General features: G+C 36.0%; 1 protein-coding gene and 1 non-coding gene across 3 annotated transcripts in view; one reads left to right on the top strand and one right to left on the bottom strand.

Annotated features, from left to right (window-relative positions):
- LOC107072051 (ras GTPase-activating protein raskol) overlaps window positions 1–23525 on the top strand; it is a 66477-nt gene that overhangs the window by 3013 nt on the left and 39939 nt on the right. The window lies entirely within an intron of this gene.
- Window positions 9231–9381, bottom strand: LOC149032610 (U12 minor spliceosomal RNA). The gene has a single exon (XR_016176533.1). It is a non-coding gene; the product is annotated as a U12 minor spliceosomal RNA (small nuclear RNA).

Here is a 23525-nt window from a genome sequence, read left to right on the forward strand (position 1 = left end):
CCTAAGGATACAAGTTTTTGACGAAAGAGAGAGAGAGAGAGAGATGAAAGCTTAGGTATATCGGAAGTTTCTTCGAGGTTTTATTGACGTTAGCTCATAAATTTCAAAGTATCGGCGACGTTCGTGTTCACCAAGAAGTTCCTTCCTTCCTTCCTTCCTTCCTTCCTTTCAAAATGAAATAATAAAATGAAGTCTGCGTGTACTTACGACGAACTTTTTCGTCGTCTCCCTTCGTCGCGATATTTCCCTGAGTTAACCTCTTTATACGTACATTTATTACAACGAGAGAATACTTCAATAAGAATACATTTTTAAAGTAAATAGTTTAAAATGAATGTATGTACATATATATGCACGTATAAGTTTCTAATTAATTTTGTACCAAAAATTTTCTACCAGATCATCTAGAAGCTCATGTTTTAATCTGTATAACATTTTAAATTGAATACTTATATTTATAAATATTAAGAAAGAGATTAGAGTAGTGCAATATAAAAAAAAAAAAAAAGAGAGCAAACAAGAGGGGTCTGTTATTGTAGACTACTAGAAGGATAAGAAGCAGGATAAGAAGCAGGAACATTTTCACCGATCACACAGTACCTCAAGTATCAGGATCTCGTTAACCTCTGCACCCTATCTTTATCCTTTTCTTTTTTCTTCTTCTCCACCTACTCTTTTTCCTTCTCTTTCGTCTCGTGAAAGATCGTAGCTTGGATTTGACTTGGACCCTTTTTACTTACCCATTTACTCTTCCTCTATATTTCTCTTTCTCCCTCTTGTCTTGTTCCTCCAACTGACATAAGCTTAAGATTCGTGCTACACGTACTATATCTCATTGCCAGACCACTCCGACTATCATAACGTAGAAGAACCCACGATCGTCTTACGATTAGAAAACGAACGATGTTCGGGATGTATTTAACCCTTTATACTACGAACTTACCTCTGGCGTGATAAAACTATTTTTTTCCCTTCAACTTTTTTTTTAGAACAACACCAATCAGTATGAAACAGTTTCATTTAAAAAAATGCATATGAGATAGTTAATCGACAAAAATTCAATAAGAGTTAAGGTAGAGAAAAAAAAGTTGAAAAATAATTATTAAATACTAGGGGTGTAAAATAATATTCAAATCGGTTCAGTAGTTTAGGAGTACATTGCGGACAAACAACCTGACACGTAATTTATATATATTAAGATGTACTCTATATGTGTGCATATATACTTACTACATAGGAATAGGATGGATATAAAGATATCACGATAGCAGAAGGAGAACACGCGATACGAACTGGAAGGACTCTTGGATAACACAACGATAGATATATTGCAACGTCTAACGTTATCGAGATCGTTCTCAATCGACTAACTTATGATTATGAAATATACAAATTAAAGTAATACTTGATAGTTATAGGATGAGCTAAAAGCTTTTCATTCGTTTTAAAAATCAATCATTGATATCAATTATATTACTTAGAGACATATTATTACATTTCATTGAATCAAGCTGTTATTTGCAAAAAGTTATGAATTTAATATCGATTTTCTTCATAATTAAATACCAAGGTTGATATTATAGTATTAAAAATGTATGAAAATTGGTAATATTCTAATGAAAATAACATTAATCTGATACGTTTAACAATACTATAATAACAACAACAATTTGTATAATTTGATTAATTATGTTAGTAATTGTAGGCATGCGTAAATGCAGGGACGTGGACACGGGATCGGTCGTGGGTTGGGATGCGTTGATATAATTGAAAATATTCATATTTAATATCAGAAAGCGAAATGATGAAATTGTAAGAGAACAAATGCAAAAGACTTTCCGTTTTGATACGAGCTCTAGGGCATTCTTTACAAAGTGTGACACGCCATTATCACTAACACCATCGTAGTATTTATGTGCTCGCGAGTACGTTCACCTGCCCAGCTGCTCCCACGGCAACTACTTCGGCACGTGTAACGCGTGTACACGAGAACGATGGCGCTATATTCTTCTTTTTCTATCTTTCTCTTTCTGTTGCTTTCTGGGAGGGGTCAACTCCACCAGAGTCGATTACTGTTCGTTCGTTCGTTCGTTCGTTCGTTCGTTCTTTGATACCAATGAAAGAAAAAAGGCACGTTACTACTTTGAAGTTCAGTTTCTTTTGATTCTATTTTAACTTTTTATTATTTTTTACAGGCCTCCTAACCAAAAGTAGTTCTAGATGTTTAGATCGTTCGATTACAAGTCTAATTAAAAACCGGAATTTGAATTGTTGTCTCACGTTTAGAAATTATTTACGTAATTCTACCTTTCGATCGTAATTTAATGATAAATGTAACGGTGATTAATACACACGCAAGCACGCACGCACGCACGCACGGAAATCAAAGGTACACCACGGTGATTTTACGTTGAGGTCAAAACCGCAAACCTAATTCCACTTGGTGAATCGTCGTTAACTCATTCACCGGTTCTCTACCGGTGTATGGGCTGATTGTTATGCGACGCATAATATCCTCTCGCGTATTATTTTTCCATCGAGACACGATATAGCCGTTGTGTACTTGCTCCAACAACACTCTGTGGGAGCGAGTTGACCTCATACATATAAACGTTTGCTACAAGAAAATACAGACTGTTGAAGGATTCTAAGATTTTTAGTTGATTAGATCGAGAGTAGTTTATTATTTTCTCTTTTGTTTTCACTTTTTTTCTTTCTTTCTTTCTTATTAATTTGATGTACGATCAATATTATTATTTCATTTTATTTAATTTAATATTTAGTTATGATAGAGTAGAAATAAAATTTGTAGATTGTTTCATTTTAATTGACAAATAAAATATATCCAATTAAAAGAGATGGAAAATCTCAATAACAAATAACATTTTGAAACGAGAAATGCACGTGTGGTATTAAGAAAGAAAGAATGAAAAAAAAAAGGTTAGGGAAAAGGGTGGTATCGAGGTAGTTAGGGTCGTTAAAGGGAACGTTAGTTGATGGTGACCACAACGTACCCATATTAAATTCGTCGCCGGTGTTCGCGCTCGCCAATTAACGTTTGTCATTCCATTGACGAACATACGCGGTGGTCGGTCGCGCGTAATTGAAATTACCTTGGTACCGATCGTTGTTCGCGCGATGGCTTTTTACCGATAAAAGTCCCGTGAGTTTCTACCATGTTCCTGTTGTGTTACTAAAAGAGGGGATGATGAGCTAAACAATTTTGCACGCGAGCACTAGATCGTAAAAAAAAAGGTGCTAATTTCAAACACCATCGACTATTCCCATCAAATTACGATCTTGTTCGAGTAACGTAACAACATTTTGTCGGTGGGTTCATTAAATTCTAACAATTGATTCATTACAATTGCGTTATACTTGTCGTAGTTCAAAAAACAATACTGCTATTGCTTTTTATTTTTCTTTCAAGGTAAATCGTTTAATCGCTGATCGTTTTATTTGCACGTTAATCGTTCCTAAAGTTCTCAAGATGTCCCCTCTAGTAAAATGGATACAACCGATAATTGATGTTCTAACACGAGACAACATTGTTTTTCGCGATCTAATGTCGCGTGTCTTATTTTATCTTGTCTTCGGGTCTATCAAGGAAGGAAAAAGGGTGTTAAGGCAATTTAATCTCGTCTCTTCGATCGTTTCCCTCCCGCTGCGATGGAAAAGAGAATATACACCTCCTGCGGTGTTAGAAATAAATTCTAAGATTAATCGTTAACTCTTGGAGGATAATGATCTATGGAAAAATCATCCCGAGATTGTGTATTCCATCGTTCGTTAGAAGTCAATGATGATGATATCGGATCAACGTTCTTCTTCTTCTTCTTCTTCTTAATACAGACCACAATTTTCTCACATTTATCCCCCTCTATTTCTTCTACTTTTTTTCTAGTTGTTTTTTTTCTTTTTTTTTTTTATAACATTGTCTAGATTGCACGTTCATCCGTTCTTAAGTGAATACATTGGATATGCATTTCCGGGTACACAACGTTCTCATAACGAGAAAGAATTTGTCTTTTAATGGAAGAACCTCTCTATCTCAACCTCTCTTCTTTCTGTTTCCTTTCTTTCTTTCTTTCTTTCTTTCTCCTCTTCTCTTCTTCTTCTTTAAAGTCGACAACGACGATGACGACGAAGACGACGAAGGTCAATGACCTTATGAGAAAAAGCTCCAGTATATTCATCCAAGAACGACGAATGAAATGGATGAAACAACGATTGGCGGTTTCAACTAACTCGACAATTTTATTGCATATAGATATTTACGTGTATAGTATTTGTAAGTGTAGGTGTAGGTACTTACCTTACCGCTAATAAGACAACTCATTGTATTCAAGGCAAGTCGAGTCTTCAATGCAAACTTCCTTTCTCTCTTTTTCTTTCCCTGTTGTGAAGTTGGTAATGGCATTAATGCTAGAAGTATACATCTTTTTCTTATCTCGATGGAACAACCGGTGCATTATAGCGGAGTTTTAGGTCTAACTTCTTTTTTTTTTTTTTTTTTTAAGTTAGGTACCCTTTATGTTTGCATAGATATCTATTTACATTTGATATCTTTTATTTGACAACCGTGTAGTAAGATTTGCGTAATAAAATTATTCTTGAATACGAACGTATCTATTTGAATAAAGTTTATTTCGAATATGTAAAGCACATAGCAAAAGTTTTCATACTAATGTCTGTTTTTTTTCTTTAATCTTTTATTTTATCCAGATGTGATATTTTCTATTTGGTTTGTTTATCTTCTGTAATAATATCCAACTTTGAAGTCCCCTTCCCCCATTCATTCATTCAAATATATATATTCGTAGGATATGTTTTTTTCAAATCTCATTTAAATGTTTTCGTCGTAAAATTGATTGTAACTTTTTCTCTGGTAATAAATATTTGCATACGCGTAGTTAATGAATTCATTTTGGAGACTCTATAAGCAAGATTTATTATATTTTTTTTTTTTTTTTGTAAATGGACAGAGAGAGAAGAGGAGTTTCGGTGATTCTCACGATACATTGGAGTGTTGGGATCGCGTCATCGTCGCGTGGGAGTTAAAATCGAAGGACTCGCACGCTTGGGATTTATTCGTAAGCCGGATTTTAGTCTTCTTTGGGTCTCGTCGCAAAATGGGGATCGAGGAGGGAGGGAGGGAGGACCCTCTCGAATTTTCGAGAGCGCGGTGCCGACGACGAGAATAAATTCGTCTCGCGTGTGCATCTCCTCTTTTACTATCTTTCGCGATTATTTTTAGATAGGGAGTAGAAGTTAAGTCGTGCAACTTATTTCTCAAATTGCATTCATCCTTTTTTACGATAACACAAGTTCGAAAAGTCGTCCTTGTCGGTATTGGAACAGTTAATTATATCAAGCACGCGTCAAATAATAATTTACCTGGATATAATAGGGAAAGTAAATAAAATATTCGTTACGAAACGTAAAATGGTGATTTAAACTCTACGAGTTTCTCTAATTTTTATTACATTGTCTTTTTTTTTTTATTTCGTTATATGGTAGTAGAAATGTTGATCGTAAATAAGAAGGGCACATTTTTCATCGTCTCGATGAAAACGTTAATAGTAGAAGAATGAAAAAAAAAATGAACGAACGAACGAACGAACGCTTTCTCCGTCATTTACGAAACCACCTGATCGTGCAAATGCGCGTAACGACGAATTCGCGATTGCGAGACAAGATAGCCGGATTGGTATCTCGCGAGCAATTTAAAAAGTCACTGAACCATGGGATTGCAGGATAAATTGGGAAAGTTTCTTCACTGGAACCTGGAAACACTCTTTTCTTCTCTTATTTTCTTTCTTACTACCCCTTCCTCATCCCCCTTCTTATCCTTTTCACTATGCCTCGGCCCTCCTTACCATCTTAACCTTCAACATTGCTTTCTCGATCCTCGATCGAACAAAGAGAAAGATGGGGAAAAAAGATGGGAAGAAAGATGGGAAACGGCGAATAACTTAAACAAGTTAGAAAAAGAAAAAGTGTAGAGTTTGGACGGGATTGAAAGGGCGTAAAAGCAATATTTGTCGAAAGGGCTCTTTCTCGATCAATGGAAAAGTGGAAGAAGGGAAACATTGACTCTAATAACCAAGGGAAACGCATAATTACGAAGACCGAATGGGAAAATAATGACTTTAAGATGTACCAACAGATTTTTATCGATAAAAAGACGATAGACCAAGACCACAATGGGGATTCGAGATAAAATGTTTCTTTTTTCCGATCGATTGCGATTATTACCGCAAACCCTATATTTAGGGTTGAGTAGGTATATCAAAAGTATATTATTTATTCGTGAAAATTCGGGAGAGAAAGCATAACCTCGGGCTTAGCTAGAACAAGATGGATGGATGATTAGGAGCTAATGAAACTTGGAATATCTTGGCAAGTCTATTCGGAACAACCCCAGTCTTGTCTGTCTCTCCCTCTCTTTCAGCCTTCCCTCTCGGTCGTATAGAGAAACGTTAATGACGATGTCGTGGGCGTATGAACGATTATTAAGCTTCGCTCGTCAGCAATGCCTCAGTATGCACAATGCACATGGATGAATCGAGGAAGTAGGTGGTGACCCTCGGGCTTGCATAATTTGCATTCTCTTCTATTACCGCTTACATCAACTTCCTATCAAACTGTCGATTTTAACTTAAATTAGGAACCCACATTGAGCTCTTTCAGTGTTTCAAGATTTTAATTGATTCTTCTGATATTCCAAATGAATTTTAATCAAATATCTACATAAACATTTTGTCGCGTTTTATTTAATAGTCCAATAAATCTCGATAACAAATTGATGCTTTTCTTATTTAGGAAAATTTGTTAGAAATTGCATAGGACATGAAACGTGCGAATGGATAATTTCTACGCACATATATTTGATCTATTTACGTTGACGTGTATAGCGATGATGATGGTGTTGTTGGTAAAGCTAAAGCTCTCGCCGAAATGCCTGGACAATTAACGAGGCGCATTGTGCGGTCCAATTTCTCGCTCGTTACTCGCCGCTCTAGCATCCAATTGTTTCTTCTTATTCGCTGTTGCTGCTGCTGCTGCTGCTGCTACTGCGGGTAACTTGCCGATTCTCATTGCTTCGAATCTGCTTCTTGTCTCTCTTCATCGTTGTCGTCGTCATCTCGCGTGCGCGTTTATACGTCCTTCTTTTCCTCTCTTTGTTTGGCTATTGTTCACGTCGCTGACGATCCATTAAGGATCTAGACGGCAATTCACAATTAACTGCTCCTCCGGATGCGAGAAGAGGAACTCTTCTCTTTATTTCTCCCTTTTTTTTTTATTTTCCGTCTCTCTCTCTCTCTCTCTCTCTCTCTCTCTCTCATTCTGTCTGCCTGCCTGTCTGCCTTTCTCTCAAATTGGGATTACAACTTTTAAGTAGCGAATGCTCTCTGTCCGATTATTCCCCGAATTAAGTATAGTTTATTTCAATAAATGTATACCAACGTAAATTCAACAAATTATGAATGGTAATTAAATGCAATTAATGAGAAATATTATGAATATTCTCGTTTATTTTTATTAAAACAATATGCAAAGTGAAATAAGGTAGAGTCGAAATAAATTAGATTTGGAAGGAAGATTAGGGTCTTTCAATTTGATATTTCAACCGAGTACGCGTTTGAAACTTTGCAAGTTCTTTATAATAGTAATATACAAAATGAAATAATTGGGCAAAATTGAAATGGAGATTAGAACGTTTAGGGTATCTATGAATAAATTTGATTTTCTTCGTAGAGTTAAGAGAGGTGTCGAGGTAAACAATAAGAGGTTTAACAAAGTTGTGGAAACTCGTTGACTATCGTAGCGATTTGCGAGTGACGACGGGTGTCACGCACGGCTAGCTTACTTCCGGCATTTTACCTCTAGACCCTGGTTGCACCTATTTGCGTGTCTGTCATCCGGTATGCCAACGGTTACATTTCCTATTGTTTTGTATAGCTCGTACCCCGTAGGGGCTGGGGCTGCCTGCCGTATGCGTGGGAGTCCAAGAGTGACAAAGAAAGTAACAAACAAAATGTTGCGTCACTTTCTAGTTTAGCGTGTATAACGGGACACTCGTCGTAAGTCTCTTTTTACGTATGTGTGACGCGTGAATTGGAATTATGACTACTCTCCTTGCTTGATCCCTTTCGTGCTAAATAATTATTAGTTGAAATATGCCGTGCAGCAAATTATATTAATAATAATTATAGCAAGAAACGCATACATAATGATTATTATAAGTTCAGCACATAATAATAAAACCGCAGGGCTGCTTGTGGCAAAGCAGTTGGTGAGTGGCGACACCACGGACCCGAGTGCTTCTAGGACCTAGAAAGGTCCTTGCCTTTGCTTTGCTTTGCTTCACCTAGTCGGTTAAAGTACACTCGCAATACGTATATATTCCAAGGGTGGAACTGTGTTAAAGGCATAAAGCTCGGAATAGCGCTTAGTGAACACATCTCTGCACTCTTAGTTGTTCAAACCAATGCTGTCTAGATGTAAATGGAACTCCATTTAGCGAGGTACCAGATCTTGATACTTTGAAAATAGCGCAGATGTCTCTTGGTTATCTCTTATCAGAAATTTAGATAAATTGGCTAATCAAATAAAATAAATATTAAAAAAAAGTGTGTAAGTAAAGCAAGCAGGATTGCAAGCAGGGAATTGCAAGCAGGGAATTGCAAGCACGAAGCAGGATGTGGTTCGGAAAGGAAAGACATCGTTCGGGAATGCACTTATCCAATCGACACGAGCATACACACTTGGGATTGACTCTGGCGACTCCCTAGCTTGCATACCTGCACGCGTCACACTTTTTCCTTTCCTCGATCATTGGCAAAGTAATTGCTGGATTTCACGGACGTTCCTTAATGGTAGTAATCAGAGTGTAAACTGCAAGGGATTGTACCGCCCTTGGTTACTAACGAGAGCCGCGTTAAATTTCTTTTTTTTCTTTTTTTGTTATGTTTTTTTTTCAATATAACCACTTAATGCTCAATTATTATTTTCACTCGACGTGCTACGTTCGTTCGTTCAATTATTACATAATTCATTAAGGATTTTATCGGATATTTTAATCCTTCATTAATTTTTAAATATTCGAATATATTAAATTTTACTTTGTAGAGACAAGGGGTGTGATTTTACGGGGTTTGTGAAATAATTGTTAATAATAAGTCTCTATTTATATTGTTTTTGTTATTTTTGTGAATGAATTAAGTGAGGCAAATCGCTTCACCCGAACACGCGAAAAAGTAGATCGCGCGTCCATGGGACGACCTGTACCTCTTCAAAAATTTGGTCGCTTAATTTACTAGCATAGCTAAGCGTTACCAAAGCTCTATATTTTCCTTACTCATTAGTTTAAGGCACGAATATCGTACGTTTCTCTTGTCTCTTTATAGTCTCGCGGAAAACGATATACTCATGAGAAGAAACCGATGTTATTGCCATCTATCGCACGAGCTAAAACATTGTAGGTTAGGCGCGTTATTTGAACATGTCAAGTGTTAACAAAGTTTTTTAATTACATACGTTTCAAATAATTTATCCTATTAAACGAAATATTCTATCAATCGTGTTTCCAATTATTCAATAGATTTATCGTACAAAGTTAGTCGATCGATATGAAATTTCCGAGTGTAGGATATCGACGTTATTCGCGCACATGCTTAGATAGGTATACTCTCGTACACGGGTTCGATATACGCGCGCGCGTCGACGATTAGTAATTAGTATTAAATTCTAAGCTGTTACGTGACTTGCTTACTTGCCAAGGTGCAGGAGAGATAATTTCCGTCTCGTGTTTCGACTGATATTGAGAAAACAACCTGCGACATGCTTCTTTTTTCTCTCTCTCTCTCTCTCTCTCTCTCTCTTTAGAAATTCCCTCTGAACCATTCCGACCTCAGTTTTCCAGCAGTGTGTCTGCTTCTGTACTCCCTCCCCCTTCGTAGCTTTGCATTGTCTAGCGGCGTGTATCCTACCGTATGGACCCTCTCTCTCTCTTTGAGTAGCTGCATTTCGTCGATAGTTCTCTAAATCCACGAACGTTACTTCACAACGCGCATGTTCCTTCGACTCCAGCTCGAATAAGGTTACGACTTTATTTAGCTTGATTTAAATGAACATTTGAAAAGGAAAGAATTGTTCTCACGAATATTAAGTCATGGACAAACGCGCTTATAATATCTTAAACGTTATCCTTGTTAAAGTAAATGACTTATTTTATAATACAAATTTTCTTGATTCGATTTATGGGGATGAACGGTACATTCTATTATGATTATTGCTTGACGAGATATTGAAATAAAGAGAGAGAGAGAGATAGATAGATAGAGGAAGATAATAGAAAAAGGGGTTGCGTTGAAACGAGAGATGGGGTGAGTATTTAAAGTTGAGAATTTGTCGGGTTATTTCGAATGTAAATTCGTGGATGGCTAACGAAGCCAATGTCGAACTTGAAAAAGGAAACTCTTCTCTCTCTCTCTCTCTCTCTGTTTTGCGCAGGCTTACAAAACGGGCAGCACTCGTAGAAGAGGACGTTTCGTTGAGTTTCCAAGAGTAAAGCTTTTCGCATCGTCTAATGCACAGCTGGTGGTGGTGGTGGTGGTGGTGGTGGTGCGGGGGAGGAAGCTGTACGATGCCACCCTAAATAACGAGGGACGCAATTTGTCGTCGCGTGCAAAATTAAAACGCCCACTCCTCTCTCTCTCTCTCTCTCTCCCCCGTTCCGCATCGCTTACTTCTCGCCGACAAGGCTTCTCTCTCTCCCTTTCTCTCTTTCTTTCTTTCTTTCATTCACAATCGTGAATAATAGTAGCTGCTACTGCCATATCTCCTCTCACGAGTATTCCTTTCGTTTTATATCGATGCGACTGACTTGAGTCATAGGAAATTAGATCGAGCTCCTATGATAATCCCATGATAATTCTCTTCATCATTTGCCTATAATTACAAATAAATATATATATATATATTTGATTACAATGATTGATATTTCAAAAGAATCAATTTTCTATCGTCGTTTAGTTTTATCATCAAAATTCCGTAGGCAAACGTTTTACAGGAAGTTCCCTACTTCCGTAGTTTCTTTTCTGCAAAGTCTTCCGAAGAGGAGTTTCTTTGATGTAACCGCTTTTTAGTCGGCAAATCACTGATAACGTTTAAGAGTATATATTTTATGATAAAAAAAAAAAATTAAAAAAAATCTTCTTTAAATACAATATTGACACGCGTATGGCGAATTAATATTTACGCGATAATCTCGTTGTTGCACTTTGTAGAATAATACAAGTTGAACTTTGTTCGACATTTTTTTTTTGTACAATTAGATTTGTTTATAATTAGAAATAAGTTATGTATATTCTCATAAGATACTGTGTAAGTTAGAACTCAGGGAAGAAGAAGAAGAATATCGTCAAAGTTAGATGAGTAGGTAGGTAAGCATATAGGGGTGTGTGCAACGAGAAAGTACGTGTGCGTCTAGCACGGGACGTCGTTTTGCATACAAAGTAGTTAGGGTGTTACTCATCCTCGGGAAGGAATAATCGGGACTCGTTTTCACGTTCACATAGATATATACATACATAGACAAATAAAAGGGTGTGCGCGTGTTTGTGATATTTTTCCCTCTAAGTGGTCGTTCGTTCACACTGCCGACGTATATGCATCGCATACACGCATACCTCCACAGTTTTCTTCTTTATCGTTGACGCGTGTTAAAAAGATAAAAGAAAAAAAAAAGAGAAGAAAAAGAAGAAGAAGAAGAATAAAAAGAAGAAGAGGAGGAGGAGGAGGATATAAACGGGGGTGGTGTATCCCCACAGGTGCTTACGAAGCAACCTTCTCTATGCTTTTAATATCTCTTTCACTCTCTTTACTTTATATACATACGTATAGATTATGTGTGTATTATATCTTAATATATATAAATTACGTGTCACGTTGTTTGTCCGCAATGGACTTCTAAACTAGTGAACCGATTTGAATAAAATTTTGCACACTGTGTGCAGTTTCATCCAACTTGAAAGATAGGATAGTTTATATCTCAATTTATAATCGGTATAAGATAATTCGTTGACTTCGTACTGATTGTGAGCCACAGCAACGTGTGGCGGGGCACCCCTAGTATTATATATAGACAACTAACGTAGCCTGTGTCAGTGGTTAATTATTATAACATTGTAACCCTTGTAGGATGGTAACTATAAACCGTGTAGGTATATTCGAGGGAATAACTATCGAAATTCGCATCTTCTGTAATATCGAGATAAAGGTAATCTTGAGAGGAGGGTGGATTTAACGTGTGTTGTTTATTATCAGTTTTAGTATTATCGTGATACACGAAAATGCAATACCTACCCAACGTTGTTGTTATATTTAGTATGAATATTTGCATACATAAAAATAAGATTAAAAAAAAAAAGAAATAGAATGCATTAAATATTTAAATGACCTAGTATTTAGCTTAACAAACAATTAACGCGTTCGCGGTATTAACGTAAATTCGTTAAGGAAATATATTTCGGTTTAAATTTGAACGTATAATTAATGGAAATTCTCTCTCTCTCTCTCTCTCTTTAGCGCAGCAATTACGAGCATAAAGCTCGAATCAAATTTAAAAGTACCTTGGAATAAAAAAAAACTGGGTCAGTTGATAGTAGTACTCTTTTTTTCCTTACATTATTTTTTTTTCGATAGTTTATTTCCTCTTTGCAAAGTAAACGATTTATTCGTGAACTCGAACGAAAAGAGACGAACTCTAGTAGCGTTAAATTATTGTCGTTAGTCAACGCAAAGTTCGTTAAGAATAATGCAAAATAAAGGTGTTGAAAAAGATGGAAAAAGAAACGTGTTACGAAAGAAAATCGAGAACATCCGGTATGTTACGTGTATGTATATATATATATAATACCTAATGTAAGTATTGTGTTATATGTTAGTTATGTATGTGTATATTCGTATACTATGCTCAACGTCCGTGAAGAGAACTAGGCTTACTTTAAAATCTCATTTCATAGATTATAAAGTCTAATTAAAATTTCATGATTTCCGTGTATATCAACCAGGTTGGTTGATGTTCGTTAACGGTAATACACTTAACAACATAATTATATTACGTTGGCGTGACGAGAAATGTAAAAAAAAAAAAAAAAAAAAAAAAAGTGTAGAAGTAAGACAGTAGGAAAGTTTGAAAGTTTGTTACATCTGAGTATGGAGGGTAGAGGTAAGGAGTAACATCTCTTATGGGAGAAAATGTGAAAAAGTGTTCAGCCTTTTCTGAAAATCTTAGTTGAAAAACCTTTCAGAATGGCGCTGGTATAGACAGAAGGTAATGGTATGAATGTAGCAATTGTAAACGAATTGAAGTATGCCGAGTTATGTAATAATGTAGTAAATATAACCTTAAAGAATTATTATAAAAAATCATTTAATTTAATGAAAAAAGTCAGTGAATAACAAAACACTTATGGGTAAAATGTTGTGTTGTGAAATTTGTGTTCCTTGTTTATTTCTCAATCCTACTCTAATAATATTTGGCGCTTCCTTTAAAATTTACCCTGAAGCTACTGTGGCGCCACCCTAATTGAATGCATTTCGACGGACAACTTTTCATATACAGAGATGTTACTCCTTACCTCTACTCCCTCCATACATCTGAAGAAAGATGTGTATATGTTTTTAGATGTAAATACATAGATCTCCTTGTATACTTGGAAACGATCGAAAGTTAGACTTTCGAGTCTTAACAATAAACGATAAATCGATAACGAGTAGAACCTCTCGATGGTATTATGGCAAATGCACACGTGCGGAGAACGTGATATTATACTCGTCGTGCCTGTTAATAGTTGGATATTCGATATGCTCTTTTGAGAGAAGTCGTTGGAAGGCAAAATGATGCAAACGATACCAATTTATTACAAAAATGGCTTCGTTTCCGTAGTACCACCAGATGAATGCTATTTTTATGATAATAAAAGAATAATTGAAAAAGTAGTACAAGTAGATAAAAAAAAAGAAGATTGAAAAAAAGGTCATTGAAAACGATTAGATCATTTTGTAAATAACAAAAAGTTGTATTGACGCTTCTTGGAATATGAAAAACAAAGTTGATCGTTTAACAACTCAACGATCGGTGGGGACGTTTCTCTAATGCAAACAGGAAAGTGACGCTGGTAGGTAAGGATTTTTTTTTTGTTCTACCTGTTTTTCTCTTAGCGAGAAGTAGGAGCTATTTGCGTAATGTCATTGAGAGTGGATAAAGACCGTCTGTGTCCGTTCGCTTACGATCGCTGTTCCGTTTACCGTCATTTTCTCTTTATTACGCTGAATTTCCTGGCCACGGGAGAGAGAGAGAGAGAGAGAGAGAGAAATATAATGTCGAAGGAACCGTACCGATTGAAACAGATAAATCGTTTCGAGAGAGAGAGAACGTTTCTTTGCAATCGTGTCTTGTTATTCGATAGATCGTCCTTGAAGTGTATACACTTTTAATAGAAAAACGTTTATACGTGTGTAGATAATCACGAATTTGCCTTTTCGATTAGACTTGTAACGTTTAAGGAAAAAAAAAAGAAAAAAGAAGAAAAATGAATGCAACGTCGAATACTACTTATCAATAATACTCGTATATTTTCCAATCATATTGTCCGTCCATGGATTTTCATCTCCGAATGGATAGAAAATGAGAGAGAGAGAGAGAGAGAGAGAGAAAAAAAGAGAAAAAAAATTTGGTTATTGGCCCGTTCGACGCGAACGAAGTGGCATATCCGTTGTGGGACGATGAATCCACAGGGACTCGCCGCGAAATTGATTTTCGACGATGCATCGTTTGAAGAGTTGCCAGAACACCGTGGCGCCGATATTTTCTATCTCTCCCTTTTACCCTTTCTCTATCCAACATATAAACTAACACAACCTTTCGGTCTTTGACGCACAACCGAGCGGAAATTTTGCATCGTAGCCCTTTCCGCAAAACGACGACCACCACCACTACCACCCGTTTGTGGCTAATTATACGAACAAACTAATATGAAAAAAAAAAACAAAAAAACCAAAACAAAGAGAAGAAGAGAAAAAGTGGGAAAGAGGATAATGTTAAAAGAAGTAAAATAACCTTTTCTTTCCCACCTCTCGTTTCTTTTTCTCTATCTCTAATTCGTGTTGTTGTTGTTGTTATTTCATAGAAAACCACGAAGGAAGGAAGGACACGAAGCGAACAAAGAGAATGAGAAAATACCTACCTTGTTATCACCGAAAAATCCTTTTTATCTTTTAACCAACAAAAGAATTTCACAAAATACAATTATTTCTAGCTCGTTTGACGACAAATCGAATATGTTCCGCCACGAACAACATTTCGTTTACCGGAATAGCTGTTGTGTTAACTTTGTTTTTATTATCCAACTATGTACGTGTCGCGACTTTGCAATTTTTCTTTTTTTTTTTTTTTCATTTTTATTTTTCGATAAAAACAAAATTGCTTTTTCAAATATCACTTAGAAACTTTCGACCAACCTCCCGTGTTCTCGTTTTCAAACTTATTTATGTAAGAATACGATACTACTACAGGTTTATATCGACGATTTGTCAAAACTATCGATCACGATAGTCTTGAAAGCAGGTCGTTGTTGAAAGTTGGGGGAATCGCGTGGAAGTTTCGTAAAAACGGATGTGTAACACGTGTATGTTAGAAGAGCAGCGCGTGTTGATTCGCACACGTTCGTGAAATTTATGATGAAACAAGGAAAAAAAAACAGCAACGAATCAAATTGAGATAATAAAAGTATAGAGGGAACATGTACGAAACGTCGTCTAGAATTCTACTTTCTCATAGTGATTTTGAGTATGAGAATTGTTCCCACCGTATCGTTTATTGCTCTTAAACGCACTTTTATATTGTTTCCGAGTGAAAGCACGCTTCTACCATCTACGAACAACTAGAAGCAATTCGCAACCGTTCGAGCGAAAGGAAATGTTGAAAATCGAACGAGATTGTCTAGCAAACTATTATATTATTATACGGAGAAAGCGATATACTATTTTCTACATTTTTTTTTATATTTATTTATTTGTTAATCGTCATTTTTGCCAGACAAAAATTACTAATTGATTCAAAGATTAATTACTACAAATTAATATTATATTATTTAATCTCGTGTATTAAGGACAACTTAATATATCTATATTATCTTCTTAATATATATAAATTACGTGTCACCTTGTTTGTCCGCAATGGACTCCTAAACTAGTGAACCGATTTGAATAAAATTTTGCACGCTGTATGCAATTTCGTCTAACTTGAAAGATAGGATAGTTTATCGGTATAAGGTAATTCGTTGACTTAAAGACGTGTGTATCGGACTGATTGTGAGCCACAGCAACGTGTGGCGGGGCACCCAATAGTATAATATATAATAGGTATTCATATATAGTAGTGTGTACGTACCGTTTACCAAATCGAACCGTGGGAATCAAGGGTCAGTACAACTCTCTCTCTCTCTCTCTCTCTCTCTCTCTGTCTCTACTATCTAACTCTATGAACTCTTCGTTTGTACGTGTTTCAGTTCCGCAATAATAATGACAGAGATTACATAATTTCAACTGGCGTAGTAGTTAGACACGAATTAGGCGCGATTCATGCGTCGAGAATAATAAGCTGTTAATATTCTAGCTTTGGAAAAGCGCTTACTTGGTTCCCGCTATGTTAGTTAACTTCTCATAGATCGATATTATTATTTATGATAATGATATTGTTCTCAATTATTTTACATTATATCCCTCTTTTTTATATATATATCTTTTATCTTATATTAATCTTTTTAATACTCTTACTCGTAATAATAATAATAATAATAATAATTAATTCCAATAGTTTGATCGAGCGTCGTAATAACAGTATTTCTAAGATTATTGACTTGATAAGAGGAAAATTTAGCAAACGAATTAGAAAGGTAAAGTGCATCGTGGCGTGTAATTTACATCGACTTCAGGTCGCGCATTCTTAAGAGAGTAGGTGTTCGAGTCTTTTTGCCGTTGCCTGTGGAAACCACCTGTGTACTTTCTAATGTAATAAGACGACTCGTTGAGGGCCGAAGAGGTAATGGTTTTTTCTTTTTTTTTTTTTTTTCATTTATTTATTTTATTCACTTTTTATTTCCTTTTGATAGATCACATCACGGATGAGTCACGAGAGCCTTACTTTTCTCTCTTTCTCTCATTCGATCATCTTCGTCACTCGCGACTTATTTTCGCGATGATTCATCCTTACGATTACACGCGGTTACAAGAGACGAATATCGTAGTAGTAGGAATTGTTTTGCATTTATTTCTTAACTGTATGGATGGGTTGTTCATGGTTGACCAATAAACGATGCCAGAATTTTAACAAGTACTTAGCTTTTTTTTTTTTTTTTTATATATATATATATTTCAATGAGAACATTTCAAATTGTTTTGATCGAACAACGAAAAGATTAATCCGATTGGATGTTACGTGGTTGTGCAATTTCCCGAAGAATTTTCTAAAAGAAGAAACAAGGAAAAGAAAATGAGATTAGGTAGTAAGGTATGTCAGGTTGAATAAAAGGAGGATAGATCGAAGGATGTTCTCTCTTGGTAGTACAGGAAGAATTGTTGGACAGGTAGAAAAGAAATGCATCGTCATGCTGAAATATCCTTGCGAAGGGATAATTTGCCATTTTATTTCTTAGGAACTCTCGACAGTAATGCTGGTAGGTAGGTGGTGGCGAATGCCGGTGGTGGTGAATGCCAGTGGTGGTGGTGGTTGTGGTGGTGGTGGTGTTGGAATAGTGGCCATTATCAGACGTGTCTTGGGGATCGGTCTGAAACAGCAAGGAAAATGCACGGCGTAATCCGTGCCTCTTTTCTATCCTTTCTTTTTATCCATAATTCCTTTTCTGTTTCCTTTCCTTCACCTTTAGTCGCTTCAGGTGAAAAGTAATTTTTCTTTGGTCTACCTTTGAAACTACTACGAGCTTAAACAACCTCCTTCCCTTCCAGCCCTTGGCATTTTAAGATACGTAAGCGCATGGTACTTCGAAAAGTGGAGCATATTACTTTCTATTTTTTTTTTTTTTTGTTGCTTCCCTTTTTTTCTTTCTCCTTGCGTTGTAATTTATGCTATTATATATAAACCGTCAGGCGTCAGAATACGAGAGAATAAATTAAACTTACCTGAGATATCTGACTTATATAAATAACTCAGATATTATTTTCTATTTTATTTCAATCTCTTCGCAATCTGACATCGATAACAATTATAGCGATTTTAATTATATAAGGTTGCACGTGTACCTACTGGATTATGAAAATGAGGTGGTTTTTCTTTTTTTACTTTTATTCTTCGTGCAAGATTGAGGCTGACGCACTGCGGCTATTACTACTTGGATCTTCGTTGTTCCAATCGATCTACATACTTTCTATAAATACTTTGAACTCTTGAAACCAACTTCCAGGTATTATAGAGATGGGTCGTTAATATAAAATGAAGATAATCTGATCGATTTTACGATAATCCATATTACAAGAAAGATCGTTTTTAGACAAAGGTGGTTCGTTAGTAATCCATTCGCGATCATCGATGCTTCTTCTTTCGTTTAGCATCGACCATTATTGAAAAACGTGCTAAACGATGTATACTCAAGTTAACGATGTTAACACGTTGCCGCAAATGACGGCTATAGCCGTCCGATCTTCGTATTTTTAAGCACGATCGTCAAATTAAAAGTGTGCGGCAACGTGTTAAATCAATATTTGGAGAAATCGTTTTCTATTGTATCTACGAATTGAACCAAAAGATTTTCCTAGGTTAAATTTAATTAGACAAATGTTGCATCCCTCTGCATAACAGGCTCGGAATTTTTCAACCCTCCGTATGTTAGACCCGCATGTATTGTCAAAGATATTCACGAAGTGGTATTACTCAAATAAAACTGAAATAAATGTCGTGTTAAAAGTAGTGTTGACCGGAAGTAACCTTTTCAATGTAAAGCGTTAATATTTCTTTTGTTTCGTTCGTTCGTTCGTTCGTTATCTTAGTTCATCCGAAATCGTTCATTCTATCGTAGTCGTTTCCGTTTCTCTCTACAACCGCACAATTACTCGTCTACCTATATTTTACGTTTCTCAGCGTAGTCTTGAAATGAGTTTTCGGAATTATCGAAAGTGGGAGGAGGTCGATGGAGAAGACCCTGACGTTTCCCTTTGTTCGCGGATACCATTTATTCGCTCGTTCCTCCTTCGTTAATGTTTCTTTGAGAAATGGAGATTTTACGAGTTGGACTTTTTAAACGTCCATTCTCGATTTAAAAACTTATTCGGAGAATTACATTTATCGAGAGTTAATCAAATACTTAACAAAATACATTTTATTGCACTCTGATCGTTGGGCTTGGATTTTGGGAAGAAAAAATTCTTCTTCTTCATCTTGTTCCTTTTCTTGTCAATTTTTGGGTTGTTTATTATTTGCAAGTAGAACGACGTAGAGAAGGTAAAAGACAACTGAAGCGCAATAAGTGGACGGGACACTCCTTTATCGTTGCTTCCCAACATACTACTCAACGTACTACTTCAACCAACGGTGGTTGCCTTTGTACGATCCATTCCAACCTCGGAATTTTTCTCATTTCTTTCTCTCTCTCTTTCTCCCCTTTTCGTCCTTTCCGAGGTAGAGGGAAGAAAGTATTTGAGAATTTGGATTACAACATTCCGTATTTCAGATTTCAATCTGGTGAAAAAGTCAAATCTGTTATTTATTGTGTATTTTTCTTGATTTCTCTTTGTCCACAGTTAATCCTCTTAATTTGTCTTAAAATATTAAGAGTAAGTAAGGTATATGGTCGGAGACGAGTATTTTCGTCACGTGCGTCCGGAAAGGAAGTACTCGTAGGCGGAGTACTAAAAGACCGAAAAAGATGGAGTTTCTCTACTCTGGGAAATAGAAAATCGATTCCCACGGGCGCTTGCGTTTTAACGGTTGGACCGACTAACTTATTTACCTCCTTCGCACCATTTATCTCTAATCATTTTCAACGTGGAACAACGATTTAGAAGAAATTCTATCAGGGAGAATGATAAAGAGATTTTAAGCACCGACATCGACCGACCCGTGTCAGCTTTTCGTTACAAAATTCGTCTAGAAGATAACGAAAGTTTCCTTCAATCGAATAATAAATTTCACTTTAAGAGAGTTCATTCTACTCTCAGCCTCCCTCTCTATTAGTTGAGAGAATTTTCGAAACAAATCGATTCGAGAATTAGGTCAGATGAAATATTTACTGTGCGAGAGGAGGAGCTCGGAACAAAATGGTGCTCTCCTCGTTGATTCGAGTAAGTGAAAATAACTCGACCTCGTTCACCTCTGACACGTGTATATTCGCCTACACCATTCAAGTTTTTTTTTTTATCTTTTATTTGAAACTGCTCGAATTATATAGCACCAAAACGTCTTCTATATAACAATTAATAATTATACGAGCCTTGTTTATTAAAAATATTCTTCATTAAGCCTAGCCTAATTAACCAAGAAGAAACAATACACACGCGATACGTTTTGGATTTGGGACGAAATATAATAATAATCATGGTAATAGAAAAATAGTTGTCTTTTAGGGAACGTCGTTGTTCGTTTCGTAAAATTTGTTTCTATCAAGTAAAAGAATAAAAGCTGTTAGAACCGTTCTCGTCTAATTAGTCCAATTAGTAGAAGGAACAACTATACGTACGTATGTACGCTCGTGCGATCGTAATTACGAGCTAATTAACGTGTTCCGTATGGTTTATATTCTTCTTTCTTTCTTTCTTTCTTTCTTTCTTTCTTTTACCCTGTGTACCACTTTTTCAATTCTCTTCTTCCATTTGATTTGAATTTTTGTCTGTAATATTCTTTTTCAATCGCATGTTGTAACATTGTAGGTAGGTAGGCAGGTAGGTAGGTAGGTAGGTAGAGGTATGTACACGAACGCACGATGATGCGGATTGTATCGTCCTCGCAAAAGCAATATTGTCGGCCATTAGCGTAATGGGTTCCCGCCATTGGATAGTTGGTGTCATCGAACAAGGGTTACACCATGTAAAGATAATAACAAGCTTCGGCTTCCTACGATGCCCGTGCATCGATTATGACCGTCCTATTAATTGCATTAAAGCTACCAGGAATAATGAAAACTAATGCATTACCACGACGAACCTTATAAATTCAAATGGAAACTTTCCGTGAGCTCTATGAACAGAGGAGGGTGTAATAAACGTCAAGGTCTTTTATTTTTTTCTTCCTTAGAAGATCAACGTTAATAAATTTACATAATAATTATTATTGTAAATTTTGTCAAATATCAATTTACACTTTTTATTTGTTCAAAGTAGAATTCATAATTAAATGTCTAGAGCAGGGGTCGGCAACTTGCGGCTCTTTAGTTAAAAGAGTCAACATTTAAAAATCGTTCTGAATCGATTAACGAGGATTAGGCACCGATGAATAAATAGATTAAACATTTGGTGGCTCTTTGAAAAAGTTTGAAATTTTGGGCTCTTCCAACTCAAATGGTTGCCGACCCTTGGTTTATAGACAATGTTAAATAATAAATATATAAGAAGATATTTTTGATTTGGTCAAATAATAATCCTCCATTCGTTCATTCCACGTAGAGATTATCATTACCGTAATTATGAAAATGACTGTGGCTGTGGTAGTAATAGTGAAGGGAGGAGGGAGAGATGAAGGGCTTAATTAATTACTCGACTCGATATATTTTCGATCCAATTTCCCTCTGGATCGGTAGTAGGATGCACGTGTTCCATCATATGCATGTACGCGCAATAGATAGATATATTGTGTTTCCCCCTCTCATCGAAGATGCTTGATATTACCATGGATCAACCGCAGGTATTTCCCACATCAAATCGGCTCGTGATTGGTGCCTCCAAGCTCTACGCAACGTTATCTTGTCTGACAATTTGTTACTTAACTTTCGTTAATCGTATCTACATCGTATTTACATTTTTTCCATCCAACGCGATGAACGACACACGTTGGAGGCGTTGAAAGGAATGATAAAAATAGGATCGGTAAGAAAAGGATGTATATTATCGATCGCAAAGATTTCTTCTTCGTTCAGCGAAAAAGACCCCAGCTATAAGAAAAAAAAAGCAAAAAAAAAAAAAAAGAAGAAGCGAGAAAGAAAAGTCTTAGGCGTAGCGAAAAAAGCCTTTCTCATTGTTCCTCTCAACCCTTTCGCTTTTTTTTGTTGCACAGCCTGCGGTCTCGCGCGAGTTCCCTTTTTCGCCTTCCGGGAAAAAGTAGGAGACGTAATGGCGCGACGGTACCTTTTCAGTTTCGAGAGAAAGATGGAACGAGAGGAAGGGCCGAGGGAGGAAAGGGTAAGAGTTTTACTTCTCAAACACCTCTCTCTCTCTCTCTCTCTCTCTCTCTCTCTCTCTCTCTCTCTTTCTCTCGTTCTCTATCCCTTTTCTTTTATTTTTCTTTTTCTCACTTCCTGTAACTTCGACGTCGCTTAGTTTACATTCGCCTAGCTCGGCAAACCATGTCTTTGCAACACTTTTCACTTCGCACCAAACCCCATCCCCTTTAGCGTTATCTCTTTTTTCTTTGGATAGGACACTGTAAAAAAAAAAAATATCTTTTTATTTTCAAAATTCATGCTCGCAAAATATGTTTTACAATTTGTTTAAATATTAATACGCATAAATGTTTCTATCAATTGCTACGAGTTGCTACTACAATGTTTTCTTATATTTGAAATCTCTGTTCAAATATTTAGTGCAATCTCTTTTTTTATTTCAACTTTCTCAAGCTTACGAGTTATTTCTTTTTGTTTTGTTTTTTGTTTTGTTTACAGTATGTTGAATAATTTTCTTTTTTCGAGATGACGTTTTAGATCGGGGAAATATGCACTTAATAATCCGAAGATTCAAATTACTCGGTAATTTTTACATTTCATTGAAGAAAATGCAAATGTATATGAGTTCCCTTGAAAGCAATATCCTTGATATATATTTATTTATTAAAAAGCATCATTCGCACAATAAGGCAACCTCGAGGATGGGTAATCCAAGTAGAAGGAAATAAAAATGAAATAGGAACAAATCAAAGCGATATTTAAACTGCTTTGTCGTGAAAACTCGTTGCTACGGAAAGTTCGCCATCTTAATTTGACGGTTTTGTTCGCAGTTCAAAGAGATAAAGAGAAAAAAAAAGAAAGGAATGAGGGGTGTCTGTATGAGAGAACATAGAAAGAAAAAAAAAAAGAGGGAGAAAGCTGAATAAAGAATAAAGATACAAAAAGGGATAGTTGAGTAGATAGCAATTTCGATGAAAGAAGACTTTCTCAGGGGAAAAAGGAATTGATCTTTAATGGTGGATCAAAATCTTAGAAAAATAAAACATGCAATAAAATCAAAAAGTTATTAGATTGAAAGAAAAAATAATGGAATTCCAAATCCAAAGATCGTTTGTTCGAATTTCCTCATTT

Source organism: Polistes dominula, unplaced genomic scaffold, assembly GCF_049000335.1.
Source record: "Polistes dominula isolate Pdom_NZ unplaced genomic scaffold, Pdom_raw_medaka contig_73, whole genome shotgun sequence".
NCBI classification, from domain to species: domain Eukaryota; kingdom Metazoa; phylum Arthropoda; class Insecta; order Hymenoptera; family Vespidae; genus Polistes; species Polistes dominula.